The 18,088-nt window shown below is 34.5% G+C and overlaps 1 protein-coding gene across 5 annotated transcripts in view; it reads right to left on the bottom strand.

The window, feature by feature from the left end:
* Nucleotides 1-18,088, bottom strand: part of TIAM1 (TIAM Rac1 associated GEF 1) — a 271,388-nt gene that overhangs the window by 170,865 nt on the left and 82,435 nt on the right. For 4 of the 5 annotated variants that reach the window (XM_031959302.1, XM_031959296.1, XM_031959297.1 and 1 more), the window contains one exon: nt 15,496-15,601. The exons of the other annotated variant lie outside the window; for it this stretch is intronic. The gene's annotated coding sequence lies outside the window, so the exon portion shown is untranslated. The remainder of the gene's footprint in view (nt 1-15,495; nt 15,602-18,088) is intronic. 5 annotated transcript variants of the gene reach the window in all.

The following is an 18,088-nucleotide window of genomic DNA, read 5'->3' as shown; positions in this document are numbered from 1 at the left end:
CCATCCCCTAAAATTACTTTATAGATATTGGAGTTATTTTGTATCTATTTATCTGGAGTATTCCTTCAGGAATACATGAATTCCTAAAGTGTATGGACTATTTTTTTTATTTTACATATGGTATACCCAGTGCCTCACACTGTTGTTGGTACAAAGCAGGCATTTAATAAATAATTATTGAGTTAAATTAAGTTGTCAGAATGTAGCAGGGGGTTGGATTGGAGAGCTTCCCACAGAGCTGGGCATGCATGCTTTGGCTACATGGGGAGAAACATGTTGTTCTAGACTAGAGAGAGAAGGAGCCATACCAAAGAGGATTGTTGCCTGAGCTGCCCACTCTGTGAGCCAAGGAGTGAGGAGAAACAGCTTCTAGCCTTTTTAAAAGCATCCTCTTTGCTAGCACACAAATAATACCAATTTTCTCTTAGATTTTCCAAAATAAAGTCAGTAAGAGCTATGGAAGCTACATGTGCATGGAGGCAATTTAGTGTGTCTGCCTGGTTGATCAGAAGTTTGGAAATGCCTCTTGTGCTTTAGGTTTCTTTCTCTGAGCACAGGTTACTGAACAAGAGTTCTAACTGAACAAAGTTTTCAGTTCTAACAATGACCATTTAAGTTTGAAAGGTTGGTCATTTTTGAGTAAGTTTATCTTGACTCCTGTGATTATATTACAAAGCTACTACTTAACTAATATTTTAATCAGGAATGCTTGAAACTCCTTTATTCCATGAAAGATGTTTTTTTCCTTCGCAGGATTTATATTTATACCAATTTTTGCAAAGTAAGTTTTTATCTTTTGCCTTTTAGAATAGAATAGAATACCAGATTTCAATATTGAGGTCAGTCAACAAGCATTTATTGTTTGCTATGTGCCAGGTACTGTGTTGACAGACAGTGATTCAATGAAAAATAAAATCACAATCTCTTTCATCTAGGAAATCACATTCTAATAGATGAGACAAGATGCAAATAATGATAGCCTTATAAAAAATATACAAATGAAAAAAACTCTCAGAGAAAAGATAGTGGTCTCAAGTGAGAAGAGGGTTAAGAGAACAGGACAGGACCATCTACAAAAGGTAGGATTTGAGCACTTTTGAAGGAATTCAAGGAAGCCAGTTGACCTCAATGAGGATGGAGAATGTTTCAGACATGGTAATTAGTAAATGAAAAGGCTGTAAAAGGAGCACCAATGTGTGAGGAATAGCAAAAATGCTAGTGGAACTGGAGCACATAGTATCAAAGAAGTAGCAGGAGAAGGAGGTGATAAGAAAACTAGTAAGATAGGATGTTGCCAAGTTGTAAAGAGATTTAAACAGAAAGCAGAGAACTTAAAATTTTATCCTGCAAGGAATAGTCACTGGAGTTTATTGAGTGGAAATATGGGGTCCATAGGATCAAATTTGCCCCCGCAAAATCACTTTGGCACCTGAATGGAGAATAGAATGGAGTAAGGAAAAACTTAAGACAGAGAGAACAATCATGAGGCTATTTAATATTCAAGGCAAGAGGTATGAATTAGGATGTGTGAGTAGACCGATAAGAACAGATAACAAATGTTCTGAAGATAGAAATCACCAAATCTGACAAACGATTGAATATGTGGAATAAGTGAGAACAAAGAGATAGAATTGTCTTCAACAGAAATAAAAATGATAGGAAGAAGGGGTTTGGAAGGAAAGATGAGTTCTGTTTCAGATATCTTGAGTTTGAATGCCTATAGGACACCCAATTTAAAATTATGTATGTAATATAATGTATATGTAATATGAGATGAGAGATTAAGAAATGATATTTAAAACCAGGATTCATCTGCATACAGATGATAACTGAATCCAAGGGAACTGATGAAATTGTCAATGGAGAAAAAAGGGAAAAAAGAAGGAAAAGTCCAAGACAGTGTCTTACAGTAGGTATGACAAGGATGAAAATCAAACAAAAGAGATTGAGATGAGGGCAGCTGGGTGGTGCAGTGAATACAGCACCAGCTCTGAAGTCAGGAGAACCTGAGTTCAAATCTGAACTTGGACACTTAACACTTCCTAACTATGTGACCCTGGGCAAGTCACTTAACCCCAATTGCTTCAGCAAAAAATGTGAGAGGGGGGGAGGAAGAGAGGAAGAAAGAGAGACAGAAGGAGGGAGGAAGGGAGGGAGAGGGAGAGGGAGAAGAAGAGGGAGAGGGAGAGGGAGAGGAAGAGAGAGAAGACAAGTAAAAGAATTAAGAGATAGAAGTGTCACAAACATCCAAGGAGAGAGAACATACAGAAGGAGAGAGTAGAAAAAAAAGGAGAGTAGCTAATTATCAAATGTTGCAGAAGGACTGAAAAGCAAGAGTATGAAAAGAAAGTATTGGCAACACTGAAGAATGTGGCAATGGGAAGCAAAGATCCATGATCAATGAGTAGGTAAGTTGGTGAGAAGTGAAATCACAATCAAAATTGAAAGGGGGCCAGGAGTAACAGAAATGGAAGAAATGAAGAATTGAGAAAGAAAAAGATTCAAAATGAGAAAAGAATTGTTAATTATGGGCAGGTATTTCAGAAAGCACAGTGGAAAAGAAGGGTAGATCTGTAAAGGGATACAATATTGTTGAGAGAGACTGATGTGAAGGGGTACACAAGTAGAGATGGGAACTGGAGTCTGTACATTAGTAGCAAGGGGTTAAGGAATCACTGGGATGGAGAATGGGGCAAGGGTGCAAGACAAATATTCTGAACATTGAAGAATGAAACTTCTCTCTTTTATATTGGTAGCTGTCAAGTCTTGTGTGATCCTTCCCGTCTGTCACTCCTTCGTAATTGAAGACTTTCTTTTGGGGTTACTTGAAGTATTTTTACTCTGACCTAGAAACTCTGTATTGGGCTATAAAATTTCTCAGAGTTTTCTTTTTGGAGTTTCTTATAGGAAATGATTAGTGAGTTCTTTCTATTTTTACTTTGCCTTCTAGTTCTAATAGAACAGCAGTTTTATTTATTATTTATTGAAACATTGTATTCAGACTTTTTTGGCCATGTTTTTCAGGGGAAAGGAAAGGTGGAAATAAACATTAGATTAAGCATCTATGTATCAGACATTAAGATAAGCACTTTTTAAAAAAAACAAATATCTCTACCTTCTGAATCCAATTCTTCCCATGCAACAAGAGAACTGTTCAGTTATGCACACATATGCTGTATCTAGGATGTACTGTAACCTATTTAACATGTATAGGACTGCTTGCCATCTGGGGGAGGGGGTGCAGGGAGGGAAGGGAAAAATCGGAACAGAAGTGAGTGCAAGGAATAATGTTGTAAAAAATTACCCTGGCATGGGTTCTGTCAATAAAAAGTTATAATTATTAAATATATATTATATATATATATATATCTCAACTGATTTTATAACCCTTGGAAACAGACACTATTATTATGCTCACTTTTTTTTCTTCCACAATTAAGCAAACTGAGGCATATATGGAAGTTAAGTGACTTGCCTAGGATGACATAAGAGAACTGTCAAAGGCAGATTTGAATTCAGGTTCAACCCTGCACTCCAACCACTTCACCTAACTGGCTCATGCAGATTCATAGATTAGCTGTCTTTGATCTGTTTTCCAAGTTAGTTGCTCCTGATAGGAGAAATCTATTTTCTTTCCCATTTTTGATTTGATTTTTTTCCTACGAAATCCCTTATTTCTGTTTGCTCCGTTTTAATTTTCAGATATATCTTACTTTAAGATTCATTTATCATTTTTTGCCCTACAATAATAAATATCTTCCATTACCCCTCATTTAATTTATAATTACATTTTGCATCTTGTTTCATTTTTTTCCCCACGTATTCTGTGAACAGTGTTTTTGGAGTGCAACATCATCTGAGCTTTCCACTCCTTCAATTCCCAGGCACAGTAATGGAGGCTTTAGTTGTCACTAAAATGTGCCTGATCACCACTGGCAAGTTTTTGTCTTGTTAGCTTGCTCTCATGTTGGTTTTTCCAGAGGAACTCTTTCTGGCTTTTGGCTTGTTCTATACTGGATAAAGGTAATTACTGATGATTTTCTTTATATTTATTGAATATTATTTGATCTGGGAGGAATTAGTACTTCTAGAGGGACCCTGTTGATCTTTTTGGGGAGACCCTAAAAATGTCATGTCTAAACTTTATTTTGGTTTTCCTTGAGATAGAGGCAGCATGGAATAAGTAGTCAGAGACAACAAAGGAAATTTGAATGCCCTCTTTTATAGGTAGAACTTTCCCAAGGCTGAACCTTTGGGAAAGCAGACCCAGGGATCTTTTGTGAGTTAGGGGCCACTAGGGCCATCAGTAACAAAAGCAAAATTATGACTCTTCCAAAATTTTCTTCCATATCAAATTTTGTTAACATTAAAAAAAACATTTAAGTTAGAAAGCATTAAATTACTATTTGCATAGACAGTCTGGCATATTAATTTAGAATCTGAAAACATCTGATATTTCCTACCTGTGTGAATTGAGCAAGTCACTTAAACTCACTGAGCCTTGGATTCTTCATCTTTAAAATCAGGGAACCAGACTTACATGAATTGTATTTTTTTAATACTAAAATTCCATGATTTTATGACTTAGGCTGAATATGAGTCCTCCTGGAACTTTAACACTCACACAGTCTTATTTTCTTAAAATGTGAAAGGAAGTTCTTATAATTGATTGTGAAAAAAGCATTTTACAAAGCACAACATAAAATAACAAACAATAATTTTTTGTTGTCATCTAGTAATTTTTTAATTATGTTCAACTCTTTACAATCCCTCTTAGAATTTTCTTGGCAAAGATACTGTGGTGATTTGCCATTTCTATCTCCAGTTCATCTTACAGTTGAGGACACAGAGGCAAATAGAACTAAGTGACTTGCCCAGAGTCACACTGCTAATAAGAATCTAAGGACAGATTTGAACAAAGGAAGATGAGTCTTCTTGATTTCAGACCCAGTACTCTATCCACTGTGCCAACTCAAATTCATAACAATAATATAATGAGAATCCCAATTTAATTCCAAGGAGACTAATAAGTTTGTTAGTCAAATTTAAAGCAATGAAGGGTAATATAACTGATTTTTATTTATACCATCACCACAGATGATATTACCCAACTGTGGTATAAAATTCCTAGCATTGCCACTGAAAGGTATACTGAATTTGGAGACTCTTAAGTGAGCATTCAAGAATCTGAAACAGTGCATGAATACATTATGATTAAAAATTTTAAAACTGCTATTTTCATTAGGTTCCGCCAGAGTTTCAGAAGAATTCTGAATTCTGGATAGCACAGATTATTAACAAAGAAGTCTGAGGTAAAACAAAATATCAAATTTCAATCACACATTTGCACTTTCTCTATATGCATACTTGACATGTACACAATGTGTTTTGACTTTCATGCCAAGTCATTCATTAACAAGTCAAAGAAAATAGACAAACTTTCTCCATTTACTAAATAGTTATTTCCTGGGTAAAACACATCTATAGACTCTACCTCCCATGTCTTCTTCCATCCTGCCCTGTTCCCCCCTCACCCTACAAAGCTACAGCAGATAACATAATAAAAAGGAAATTAATTGAAATTTCCAATAGACTTTCTGATCTATTGTTTTGAAATTCTATAATTTTTCTGAAAACACATATTAAAAGGAAAGAAAGGAAGATCTGAAGCCCATAAAAAGAAGTCTATGTTTAATACATAAACTAAAAAGGATATGATGTGAAATCATACACACAGTAGACCAAACTTGTACAATTAAATTTCCTGGACAGTCTGGTAATGATCTTAAATAACATCACAATATTCCAAAAATCCGGGATCTCTTTGGCATGAATCACAACCCTTTAACCTTTAATAAGCTTTAAAACTTCTAGTCTCCCCTCTCTATAAGTTAGTAGTGGCCTTTTAAAGTTATAGAGGCCAAAAAAAAAAAAAAAAAAAAATCAAGTAACAGTATAGCAGAGTGTGAACCTACACAGACTTGGGGTAAGTTGGTCCTTGGACAAATACTTCATAGGTCTGGTACCTCAAATTCTTACAGAACCTAGCTGAGTTTATGCTTCAGTAGCATAATTTTTAAGAACTAAAGGTTTTACTTACACAACGTGCACCTCAAGTAAGGTTTTAGTAGAAGACAAGTAGCAATAGTGGGAAAAGCAGTAAACAATTTAATCACAGTGAAGATCCTGGATACACAGTCATAATTCAAATTTTTTCATTCCTTAGAAAAAACTTCAAAAAACAAGCCCTCAGATTATCTTTTAAAGACAAATTATTGAAGAAACAAGGAGAACAGAAAATCAGAGGCTCAAATCAGAGGCACACTGTGTGTGCAAATATATAGCAAGGCCACTTTCCTCAACACTGAGAGATTGGGTGGAAAGAGGTTAACTAGGGTCTAACAGCTGGGTGGAAGAATTATAAGCCATAATTACTACTAACAACTGCTAAGCTCAGTTAACTTGTACACTGTTGAAGAAGCAAATAGGCTTCCAGTACCCACTAATCTTGGCACTAACTTAGCAAACTAGTTATAGGTCTGCCTGAATACCAGAGTACTTTGTAAAGTGTCAAGTGCTTGACAAATAACCCTGGTGTAATATCAAAAGCATCAACTTTGGAATCATGAGAGAAGGGTTTAAATACTAGCTCAACTCATCTGCTTCATAGCTATGCTAGGACCACTTTGCTCTATCTTTTCTCAGGGCCCTCTTCAGGGAGTCCTGAAAGTACTGTGTCATTGCAGAATTTTGCCATCTACCTTCCCTGTATATCTTCCCTTACCTTTGCAACAAGCCCTGACATTCCCAGAGAGCTCATATAGGAGATCAAGTCTTCAACCCAGGGTCATTTCTGAACCAATACTACTTCCTATTGCTATCTTCTAACTCTTCAATAAACTTCTCAAAGCTTTTATCTTCATCTGCTCTTACTGTAATGTGAGATCTTGCTCTTTGACTCCAATGACTCTGGAAGAGTGAAATGAATGACTTCATACAAATCTGTCTCACTTAAATCCAATTCACAAGCAAGTCAAGACATTGCCACATGATGTCATGGGGTCTCTGAAACTGAAGAATGAATACAAATAATTATGCCTGGTTGATCAACAGCTAATATATTTTAATACTTTTATGCTCTCTTTATCCCAGTGATGATTCTGAACCCCATCCCAAATTGCCTATTCATTTATTCCCAACAACAAGCCCACAATATCCCTCTATAAGATCTACCTGTCTCTTTGCACTATGCTCTCTGGAATGCCTGTCTTAGTCCTATTTTCTGCCATTCAAGGAGACCTGGAGCCTTCCTAATTACACAGCACTCCTGGCTATCTGTTCCATTGTTGGCTGCACTTCCACTCCTACCTTTATTAACTCGCCTGCACTGGGGACGATGAAACATCCCTGTCTCTTACTGTAATTTTCAAACCTTTCTTCATGTAACATCATTACTTGAAACCTCTCTTTCCTGGAGGCCTATCGTAGTCAAACTTAATACCCAAGCGAGATCCTGATGAGAGTTATTTGTCAAATCCCAAGATATTTTCCTTCATTCTTCAGTGTGTTCAGAGCCTAGTGGACGTCAATATACAGACTGATGTATCACCCTAACCTTCCAAATTACTCAATCTACTTAATTCTCACAACCTACTTTACTCTTAACTTGGCTACAAAGATTCTCAAACCCTTGATCTTGATCACCCATATTTTACTTATATGTCCATAAAATCTGAACTTCTTTTACCTGATCATATTCTTTTATCATTTCATCTTTCCCTATTTCTTAAAATTCTTAACCTCATTCTTCATATTCCTTATTTCATTTCATTCTTTCCTTATTTCAACCCAGTGATGAATTAGTTGAATTCTACACTATTCTTACACTAGAATTCCTTGACCTCTTGTACCATTTATTTAACATAATTGCCAAATCCCACCCTTTGCTCACTCTCATCTTATGCTGCCTTCATTCCTATTCACATGTCATAAAACTATGCTAATGTTACATAATCTCAATGGATCCTAATGACAAGAAGGCAATCCTTTTTCACATCTCTAATCAATACTCTTATCTTCTTACTGGAAGCAGCACTACAACAGCTGTTCTAAATTTTCTCATCTGTCCTCAAGCCTCCCATAGTACCTTTTGCCCACCCCTCTAAGCTGTGGACTTGTTCTTATATTTGACTGGAAAAAAAAACTGAAGCATTCACCAAGAGATCCTGTCCTTTCCTCTGACCATCAGAATAGATCCCTTCATGTGAGAGGATGATAGCAACAAAACACAAGGAGACTAAGAGGTAATTTCATTCTCTGACCTCTCTCTTCTTCACTCTAATTTATTTCATTCCCAATTCACAAGCAACATCTGTGTCAGTAAAGACTGTATTGCAATTCCTTCAAGTGTCTTATGAGTGGAAGAACTGACCAGCCCCTTCGCATTTAGGGATGGTCCTTAACATTCTAGGACAAACACCTTAAACATGTATTTTTGATCTCATATCTTCCTTTCCTCTAATTTTCAATCTATCTCCTGATTCTTGCTCTACTTCTCTAAACATAGGTCTCCCTGCTATCTTTAAAAACTTTGACTAGATCTGACCATCTCTGATAGTTACCATCCTATATCTTTCATCCTCCGATTAGCTAAATTCCCTGAGAAAACTATCTATACCAGATGTCTCCAGTTTTCCCCTTTTTAATTCTAAATTCTCTATAATCCAGCTTACAACCTTGTCATCTCTATAATTCTCTATAATCCAGTTTACAACCTGTCAACCTTGGAAAATGCAAAGTTGCCAATAATTTCTTAAATGTCCAATCTAAGAGGCTTTTCTTGGTTTTCAACTTTCTTGACCTCTCAGAAGCATTTGACATTATTGATCAATCTCTTCTCCTAGACACTCTCATCTCTAGGTTTTAGTGACATTGGTTTCATCTAATTTTCCTCCTGCCTATTTGATCATTCTTTCTTCATCCAAGTTGGAGATGGCTAGATAAATGAGGTCCTCTTGTTAGTAGAGTCCCTGAAAACCCAGAACAAAAATCAAATGAAGTGTTAAACTAACAGATTTTTTTTAATGTAATCGCAATAGGGAATCCCTTTATGATGTGTGAATCAGTCCCCTGAGTAAATTTAAAAGGAAGCAATATAAAGAGAGGGATAAATTTCCAAAGTGACCTTTAAAAACCAGTTCCCTGAGTCCTGCAAGGAGATTCAAAAAGGGCATCCAACACCTGACGGGATGAAAAGGCACAAGGAGCTAGGGCATGAAAGCTGAAAGAAACCAAAGGGCTCTCTGATAGAAGCAGAGTCAGAGGAACTATAAAAAGAGGGAGTAGGAGGATAAGAACAAGGCTGTTTGGGCCAACGAGGCCTAAGGTATATGTGGAAAGAAGCTGCATCACTGAACCATACTTTAATTAATTATATTGGGAGTATGATTGGGAGGAAGCCATAGAAGAGGAAAAATCCTCAGAAAAGAGAGAGAGATCTCAGACTGAGCTGTTTTGCCAGAGGTGCAGGCTCTAATTTAGGGCTCAGAGATCACAAAAAGATAAGGAGAATTACAAATCCTTTGACATTACTTCCCAGAGTAGAAAAGGAGGATTTACAGCAGAAAATCTGTTTGGGCTACAACTCAGTAGTAGGTTGAAGGGCAAACAGTAGTAGGTTGAATAGATATTCAACCTAAACATCAATTCACCTCATTTTATCCTCATGACAACCCAGGTGACAGGTGTTATTATTATCCCATTTTACAGATAAGTGAGGCAGATAAATGGCTTCCCCAGGGTTTCAAAACTAGCAAGAATTTGAGGCCAGATTAAAAATCAATTCTTCCTGACTCCACTTTTCCAGCTAGGTGTTTTAGTTTTCCCAAACTCAATTATTTTCTTTCTTCTAAAAAGCTGGATATACTCTGATGACAATATTTATTTCCATTCCAGTAATCTTTACCCAGTATTTTTCACTATGCTTTCCTCTAGTTTTTAGTTCTGGGTTCTACATTTTAGGTAGAACACTGATAAACTGGATATTATTTCAAGAAGGACAACTAATATGATGAAGAATCACAAATTTATTCCAAAAGTATCCTATGTTTTGTGTCATCTAGCTGTCCTGAAGAAAGAAAAACTTCATGATAGTGAGAACTTTCCAAAATTAGATATTTAAGAAACTTCCAAAAATGAGGAACCCAAGGAGGAAATGGGTTTCTCTTCACTGAAGGTTCTTCACACAAAGGCTGGATTGAGCACTTGTAAGGTCGATATTTTAGAGGATTTTTCTTATTCAGATACAGATTTAATTATTTGGGTTTTGAGTCCCTTTCTAACCCTAGCATTCTGTGACATTCCATAACTTGTTCAGTCAAGTCCTATCTTAATCTTTGGACAGGATTTCAAATCTAGCTTTGTATTATCAGAAACAATGTTGCTGTGGTATTTCTGTACATAAGTGACCTCTGATTTTCAAAAACTGTTTCAGTAGAAGAAAAGCAGTAGCAGGACCCACCCAATCTAGAGAAGCTTTATACAAGTCAAACTATAGAACCAATTAAGTTTGCAGTTTGTCAAAAGAATTATGAATTTTTTTATAGAAATTTTCATATGCTTTTAAATTAAGAGTAGAGTCAGTGGAAGGAGTACCCACAACAACTAAATTTACTGATCTTCAAAGCATTAAAAGTATAAGATGTTGGAAGTAATTTTCTATTCCTAATTTTTACTTATTAAAAAAATCATTGTCCAATTTTTTTTTAATTGCAACAATTCCCAAGGGGAAAAAATGGACAAAGTCTTATTTACAATACCTAAACATGAGCCTTTGCACACTAGTGGTATTTAATAATTGAGTGAATAACAGAGAAGGTACAAAACTGCAGAAGTGAGAATAGAGCCCATTTGTTTTGCTCTCCATCCAAGAATCTAACAGACCGTACTGCCTCTAGGAACATGACATCCTATTAGGTACTATTTTCCCAGTAGGAAAGAAGTACAATGTGTCAGTATATGCAATTACTTTCCAGAGGGGAAAAAAAAACTAATTTATTTGAATTTGAAAGTATTAATATCATCTGGTGTTGAAGAAGAAGGAAATAGAAAAGGATGAGAGGGAATTGAGAAAATGTTAGATTTAACTAGTTAATGATTGCCTCTTCATTTTGGAAATGAGGATACAGAAGACTTCACAGTGATTTGCCCAAACTCTCAAAAGATTTTTAAAAATTTTCTTTATTATCAACTTGACAAACATCAACAACATTGACATTTTCCTGTACAAAAGATATATATAGATAGATAGATAGATATACAGGTTAGTTCCCACACTGCCCTAGAAGAGTTTGTATTTAATTCTTTAGTATTCTCTTGGGGACTTCCTTCTGCTCTGTTCTAAATATATTTAAAAAGGATTCACCAGCACAACTATTTAACTTACAATTTATCAGCCTCTGCTCTAGTCCATCACCTCTTTGCCACAAGGTAGAAAGAAGAATCATTGTTTTCTAGAAACATCACAGAGACAGTTATTGCCTAGCCAGAAATAAAATTCAGGTCTCCTGAATCCCAGTCCAAAGCTTTTTCCACTACAATACACTTTGTCCATTATAAAAGTCCTAAAAAAACTAGTTCAATTTATAGTGGCTAATATAATTATTATAATAGGTATAAGTTATTATATAAGGGCCAGCATGGTGCAATGAAAAGAGAAAGTGGTTCTTAGAGGTAAAAAAAAAACCTCAGTTCAAGTCTGCCTTCAGCTCACTAGTACTTATTATTTTGATAAAGTCACCTTTCTCAGTTTCCTCCTTTGTAAAATAGAGGCAATCATTCCTATCATGAATACTTTAGTTGGTTGTGCAGATAAAAAAATAAATAAATGAAAAAATAAAAAGTATTGTAAAATACTTTGCTTGGCACCCACTTTGGGCTAATCCCCTAACCTTGATCTTAGATTTTTAATTTGGGTATACTGAAGGTAATGATCACTCTCAAGGCATAGAAATGGGCATGTCATCACTTTATAATTTAGTAACATTTAACTAGTAGATTCAACTAGCTCTTAGTAAAGGCATTTGCTAAAATGGAATAGTAAAAAAAAAAAAAATCTATAAAACACCAACACACCTCCTTTCTCCAGAATCTGGGTATACTCTGTCACAAATACACACAGCATCTATGGGAAAAGTAGGCACAAACTTAAATTACAGTAGTAGTGATCTGCTTTCCAAATAGTCACAGAAAGAGAAAGGCAGTCATGCTAGGGAGGAAGCAGTTTTAGACATTAATGGGAAGTATACCAGTGGACAGACTGTGAACTATATAGTGTGAGAAACCAATGTGAGACAAAGTAACTCATGACTCTACAAATGCAGGCCTAAAGGCCCTCATTCTTGAGGTAAGGAGATAAATTAGGAGGCTGGTTCAATAACCCAGGCAAGAAGTGATGACAATGTGAACTAAGGTAGTACCTGCATGAATAGAGAGAAGGGATGGGGTAAGAGATATTGTGGAGAAATGAAAAGATTTGGCAACAGTTATATGTGGGGTGAGAAGTCAAGGATAATGCCAAGGTTATGAATCTGGGAATCTGGGAAGGTAAGTTATAGTTATGACAGATATGGAGAAATTTGGAAGAGGAGTAAGTGGGTAGGAAGAGAGATATTTTGTTCAGTTTCGTATGTTTTGAGTTTAAATATCTCCAGAACATATAGATTGAAATGCACAATAGGTGATAAAGAATGAAGTCTCAAAAGTGAGACTAGGAATATCTAGAGCAATCTGGGGAGTCATTTGCACAGAAATTATATTTAAACTTATGGGAATTTATGAGGATACCAAAAGAATATAGAAGGAAAAGGAGAACAAACCTAGGAGAATATCCAGTAAAAGGTATGTCAGAAGATTGAGAAGGTAAACAGACAAGTATGAAGTAAACCATGACAAAACAGTGTCATTAAAAACTAAGTCAAGAGAATATATAGGAAATTAGATGGTCAATAGTTTCAAGTGCAGCTGATAAGTTGGAAAAGATGCAGACTGAAAAAAAGACCATGTGATTTGTTTATTAAAAGATAAACAGCAATTCAGAACAGAGAAGTTTTACTTGAGTAATTAATTGGCAGCCACATTGCAAAGTATTGAGGAGTGAAATGAGAAGAGAAAAAAAAGAAAGGAAGCATGAGCAGTAAATGTACAAAGAAGTTTCAAGAAGTTTGACTAGAAACATTGAAGGAATGTTAGGTTCTAGTGAAGATTTTTTAAAAATGGGATAGCATTTGGGCATATTTGAAGACAGTACAGAAGGAATTAGTTGATAAAATTTGAAGATTTGAAAGAGGTTGGATGGATAAGGATGTAATGTGGTATAAAAGACGGGAAAAGCTGGGTTCAAAGGCCATGCAGATGATCACTTTAACAAGGAGAAGAGTTACTTCTCTGTGAAGGTAAGGAAATTTAGACCAGCAGTTCACACGATACATCAAGATAACCTGCAAAAGAATATATGACCTAAGTATAAATAAAGTCACATTATAAACAAATTGGAGGAACAAGGAAGAAATTACCTTTTTGACATTTGGTTGGGGAAAGAATTCATGATGAAACAAGAAATAATTTTAAAGGATTTTGCACAAACAAATCTAATGTAGTAAAAATTTAAAGGCAAACAGGTGTTTGTGAGAACACAGGAAAAAATCTTTGCACCATTTCTCTGATATAAATCTCATTTAAAACAAATTAGCTCAAATTTAAAATATAAAGAATCATCCCCCAAAAGATAAAATAAATGAGCAGTATTTAAACAATAATTTTATGAAAAAAATTGCTCTAAATCACTAATGACTACAAAAATACAAAGTAAATAAGCTCAAGTTCCACTCCATACCTATCAGATTAGAAAAGACAAGCATAAAGGAAAATGATGGAAGGTTGTTGATTCCTGACTGGAAAGAATAAAATTGAATTTTAAAAAGAAATAGGAATATAAAGAAACAAACATAATGGCCTACAATTTGATTAATTCAAAGATAATTGTGGTAAGAATTCATTATTGAACAAAAGCTACTGGAGGGCAGCCAGGTGGCACAGTGAATAGAACACCAGCCCTGAAGTCAGGAGGACCTGAATTCAAATCTAGACTCAGACACTTAACACTTCCTAGCTGTGTGACCTTGGGCAAGTCACTTAATCCCAATTGCCTTAGCAAAAAAATAAAATAAAATAGCTACTGGGAATACTGGAAAGCTGTCTGATAGAAACTAGGTATAGAATAACTCCAAATATATTCATTCACAGAGAGTAATATCATAAACCAATTAGAGGAGCAAGAAAGAAATTCCCTTTCATGTCTATGGATAGAGGAAGAGTTCTTAACTCAACAAAGAAAGAATTACTAAAGATAAAAGATAAAATTTGATTCTTAAATTTAAAAAATTTGCACAAACAATACCACTGCAATTAAAATTAGAAGGGAAATAGTTAACTGAGGGGAAGACATCTTTGCAAGATTATCTGATAAAAGACTTTTGTTTTTTGATGGGAGGAAGGAAAGGGACTGGGTTTTCCTATCTTATCCATTCATGGTCCTAATCCCAACACAAAACACCATGAAAACTTTAACCTTTTCCAATTTTTCTGGTTCAGATAAGTTTGTCTATCTTTAGGTAGCTTGAAATGCCTAATCTCCAAGGGTTTTGTCATATTGGATCTAGACTTAATGCAGACACCAGATAGGCTTTAGGCCTAGTGCAGTTCAGAACTTTTAAGGTAAAGCAATCCACCAACCTCAGCATCCCCCAACAACAGACATTACAGCCATGATTTACGAGGTCTAGATCTAATTTCTAAGAATCATCATCCTTCCTATGACCAGACAAAAATCCCAGATGCTGGATTTCAAGATGGCAATGTGAAAATAGAAACCTAAAAGAAACCCCAAACAGAAAACATTTAGGAAAGTCATAAGCAAAGCCTGGATATTGAAGATTGGGAATAAAATGCTTTCAAGTAAAAGTTAAAAAGTGATAACTTTTGCATCACACTAACTTCATGTAACTATGTTATAATTATGACAAAAGGACTCTAAATCAACCAAGAATAATTCATCTTACAAAACTGAACATAATCTAATGACTAAAATGTAAATTGAAAGAACAATCACAAATATATGCACATAAAAAATCAAAAATGAATGTTAAAAAATCATAAAGAACAATCATGGATTAAAAAAAACAGATATGTGAAAAAATTTCTACACTACTCCTTTGAAGAGATGCAAGATCCACAAGTATTGTACATTACTTATATTTTCTAACTTTTTCAATTATATTTATTTTTCCCCTCAATCTTTTTGAAAAAAAAAAAATACTATTTATTTATATAGCAGGGCTCTCTGGGACAAGGAAAAATAGTAGGGAAATCATGATGATATAAGAAAACAAGATATCAATAAAAAAATTTAAAAAAAAACAAAAAAACCTAAGTACTTACCAGGAAGAAATGGCACTTTAATAGAATGGAGGACTTTCAAGCATTCCTGATGAAAAGGTCAGAAGTAGATTAAATGTCTCAAACAGAAACAGGTTACAAGAGAAACCTGGAGAAATTAAAAAAAAAAAAAAATTCAAGCAATTTAAAGGATATAAATGCTAATCAAGTATTTACATCCTAATTGGAGTGGGGAGAGCCAAAGAAGTAAAAGCAACATCAAAGAGAGCAGAAAGGGAGAGAGGAATAGCAGAACAGTTTTGGGTTAGTTTGGTTTTTTTTTAATACTGCTAAGTTAAATTTAATAATCTTTAAAAAAGTCATTTAGACCCACAATTTTATACATAGTACTCTTTTTTGTGTTCTTTGCATATTGAAATGATCATATTTATCATTCACAATAAGAAATAAAATTTGAAAGAGAATTATATGATGGGGAAAGAAGGGGATGAATAGTCAAATCAGACTAACTGCAAAGCATTCTGAATCACTGCTCCTTCTGGTAATACAAATGGTGAGTCACAGCAACTATATTCTCCTAAACAAATTCTAATAAGAAGTTTGACAAGACTGAGGGGAAAAAGCCCAGAGAAGACAGTTACAGACATGTTCTCAAACAATAAGAGTTTCACTAGGGCACTGACTTCCTAACTAAGAATCTATGCCAGTGACAAGTTTATAAAGGATAAAAAGTCATTTCCCTACTGATGCTTAAACACTTCCTAATCTAAATTTGTATATTCAGTTATGCTCTTCTTAATTTTTTTTCTTTCTTTGTTCTCACCAAAAAACTGCAAATCCCTTGAAAAAATGGACTATTTCATTTTTGTCTCTATTTCCAACATTTTATATAATTCACGGTACCATAGAAAGCAGGAAAGAAATAAATGTTTGTTGACAGATTTTTCTTCTTATTATATTTTTAAAAAATTTTTTTTAAAAATAAGTTTTAAAAAGTTTAAAAGTTTAAACATTAAAATGCACTTATTCTACCTATTATATTTCCAGGATCACATCCTATAATTTATCCAAATATTTTTTACTAATAATATATGATGCAAAATCAGCCATAGTTTTTCTTTAAATATTTCCTCAATATGACAGCAGTACCACAATTTACATGTGATATATGTTTATGGATCCAGTGATTCAACCAATACCATATTCCACCAGGGACACTTAAAGAAAATATAAGTAATCTTCATTGCTAATTCGGAACCTAATTCTTAGAAAGAAGTGAGAAAATGAAATCCAATTTATTTCAAAGACTTTGGAAATCTATAATTTCATCAGTGTAGCTAATGTTCCTATGCATTAGTAGAAAGTCTTTGAGAGTTCCTATGTCCTTCCCCTCCAAAAAAAAATTTCACTTTGTGAAGAATCTTTCAGAACTTGGCTATAGTGGTCCTTGAGGAAAAAAGTCAAACTGATGATTACAAGGCCCATAGCTGAAACCATTCCTGCTGGGCAAGACCTACCAGAATTCATAATCTACAGATAGACTTTGATAAAACAATCACAGATAAAACAATCACAGTGAGACATGAAATTAATAAGTGGAGGCATTTGGAATACAGTTAATTAATTATGTCTCATGACAGCCAAAGACAGCTAAATCCCACTTTAGCTACTCCCTACCTGGATGACTCTGGACAAGTCACTTAATCTCTCTCTTTATGCCACAATATCCTCATCAGTAAAATATAATAAGAGCAACTACCAGTTTACATATATATAGTATTTTGCAAACTCTAAAATACTACTTAAATGCTCATTGTTGTTGTTATAATTATATTTCCTAGATCCTATGAAGGTAAAGTATCACAAATAAGAGAAATTTCTACACAGTTGAGTAAGCAAACATTGTATTCAAAAGTTTATTGGCAGACCCCTAAAATACTATAGTTATTCTGTCAGCAGCCCATCAGCTGAAGAAGGAAACTAAAATAACAGAATAACATTGGGCTGATGAAGCTTGGCAAACGCTATTTTTATAGGAACTATGAAAAACTATTTTTAAAGAGAACCAATTAGATCTTTTTGAAAACAACCTACTATGGATTCTCATCAGAACCAGCAGTTGTATCATATGTAATTTTGGTTTATGATCAAAGAAGATAAAATTATCAAAATTTTCACCATTTTCCCTAACCTCCTCTTTCCATTTTCTCTATTGAATGTGTACAAAGTTTCCAACTGCCATGGGTTTACAACGGCTAATGATTTGTATGGGCAAAATGTTACTCACATAGCATTTTGAACAGAAGCCAAAAGTTTCAACAATCTGAAAAAAAGCCAAAAAGTGACACACCCATTGATTTAGTAGACAAGGCAAAACTGTAGTCCATCAGCTTACATCTGTCTGATTTCTAGGAAGAGGAATTTCCCAATCAGGGATCATAATACTGTTAAACAGTTAAGCTGGTATACATTGATTAGACTAGTTTTGACAAAAATGATTTTTTTCTTTTTTTTTAGGCTCCAATACAATTGTCTAAATGATCTATGATTCATAGTTCTAATTTTTGTAGATGATGCTTTTTCTAACTATAGATGAAATCAATTTATTAAAATCCTATAAATGAATGTCATATAT

This window comes from Sarcophilus harrisii, chromosome 3, assembly GCF_902635505.1.
Source record: "Sarcophilus harrisii chromosome 3, mSarHar1.11, whole genome shotgun sequence".
NCBI lineage: Eukaryota > Metazoa > Chordata > Mammalia > Dasyuromorphia > Dasyuridae > Sarcophilus > Sarcophilus harrisii.
The sequence above is the reverse complement of the archived record's forward strand: the minus strand, read 5'-3'. Positions and strand labels throughout refer to the sequence as shown.